The sequence below is a fragment of the Nematolebias whitei genome, chromosome 14, assembly GCF_014905685.2.
Source record: "Nematolebias whitei isolate Nwh7 chromosome 14, NemWhi1, whole genome shotgun sequence".
NCBI lineage: Eukaryota > Metazoa > Chordata > Actinopteri > Cyprinodontiformes > Rivulidae > Nematolebias > Nematolebias whitei.
The window spans coordinates 36,952,850-36,954,966 of NC_056511.1; positions in this window are offsets into that span (position 1 = coordinate 36,952,850).

Genomic DNA, 2,117 nt, shown 5'->3' on the forward strand with positions numbered 1-2,117 from the left:
AACACCATTTCCTTTACAAATGCAAGTTTGGTTCCTGACACAATATTGTAACACAAAAGGGTTTTGTTTGAAGCGCTGTGTTCAGGTGGGCTAACCTCCTTTGTTATTATGGTAACCAAAGATGCTGGGAGTATGGCAAAGTTTGGTCATTTGTCATAGATTTCTCTTCAGAGACACAAATCTGTCTTCTCAGGAAGTTAGTGAGAAAAGGGTTTTAATTACAATACATCCTTGGGGCCTGTATCAGGAAGGAGTCACACAGAAAGGGGTCATCATACAGTCTCTTGTCTCTGAGAACAAAATGCCGGTATTTGTCCTGACTTAGATTAGAACAGAGGAGGAGGTCAAAAAGACACGGTATCTCTGAGGATGGTTTGTCTTCTGAGGGACGCTAAACACTACAAGGGTGTACCCCGCCTCTCACACAGTGACTGCTGGATGGACACCAGTGACCCCCACGACCTAAAAAGTAAAACATGGGTAAAGATAATGGATGGATGGATGGATGGATAATGCTAAACCCCTAAGGTAAAAAAAAAAAAAAAAGTTGGCGAAAAATTTTACAAAACCTAATTCCACTAATGGTTTCCAATGTTAGCAAAAACGCTGTTCCGCTAAACAATTTTGTTCCGCTATTAATATTTTGCGGATTAACAGAACTGTGCCCACCACTGCTTTTAGGCAATATTAAACCAGAAAGCATAATTTCCTCAAACGATTGTGGTGGCCATGTGATGGTGGCCAGCTTGGATTATCACATGGCCACTCAGTTTTCGATAATGACCTTTCTTACTCCTAGATGCAGCCACACCAAAATGAAAGTTGGCACGTTACTAATGTTTCCATTTTTCCAGCTCACAAGATGGATGGACAGAGCCTCTTCATTCTGAGATGGGGGACAATAAGAATCCAGCATTAATTAAGACCTAACATTTTAAAATGTGTAAAAATCAAACAACTAATAAAGAATGGCTGCATAAAAAAAATGATTGGACCAGTTTCTTAATGAGCATTAGAGAATATGTGGAATTTAAATCTTTTGGAGACAGTTAACTGGTTTGTTAAACTTTGTGTTTTATTCAAAATTACAAACTTGAGACAAAAAGAACTGTTTAATTTGTAGCAGAAAAGTTAGATTATCCTCCAGATTACTGCCTTTGACATCTTGTCTGTTGGAGGTTCTGTGACAACGCCTGTGTTGAATTTAGAACGTGTGAATAAAACACTAAAGTAACTGAACAGAGCTGCAGTTCAAGTTTAAAACTAAACAAATCCCTATATCTGGGTTCTTTCGACCCTTTCAATCCAATCAGTCGTTCCTCCGTCTTTTGTTAGTATTTTTGCAGAGCTTCTTGAATTAGCTGTCAGACCATATGTCTCCTTATGTTGCATCTTGTCCACTGAGGGGATTAGGATTAATTGTGATTAAGACGTATTAAACAGGAGTAGAACAGCCAGCTTCGGCCAACCGGCAGCAAGTGGTCAAAGCTGGTGAATGTGGGGCAGAGAAGAAAATGGAGGACAAAGGAGGCAAAACGCGTAATGGTCAATTCCACCTCATTTGTCTGCAGAGGTGGGGGTTGAAGTCAATAATGCGCAGACATGAGAATCCTGAACAACTATTAAACCCAAATTAAACAGTTTTGGCGGTTTTAAGTTTGTGGCTGCTGCCCTGAAACCATTAATAACCTTTTGATTAGCTCTGATGGCTGCTCAAGAGACTCTTGAGTTAGAAGTTAAAAACCATCGACCTGGCTGCTTTAAATGAGCTCCAACTAGTGGGAACAATACACCTTATTGGACAAACAATTACTTTAGCTGTAAAAACAAGACTCTACAAATACTGTAGGCCGTTTAGTTTATATAACTTTAGAAAAACTGACACATGGATGACGCCATTTTATTTATTCTGCAATGCATTCTGGGCAAATGACAGACAGGTTGCTCCATTGAACTTGAATGGTAATTTTAGACCACCTGATGTTTGAAGTGTGTTGATGGAGAGGAGAATGCAAAAATGACTCAGCTTTCAGTTAACTTCAAAACCAATAGTTAGCTCCTGAGTTAGTCTCTCTCTCTCTCTCTCTCTCTCTCTCTCTCTCTCTCTCTCTCTCTCT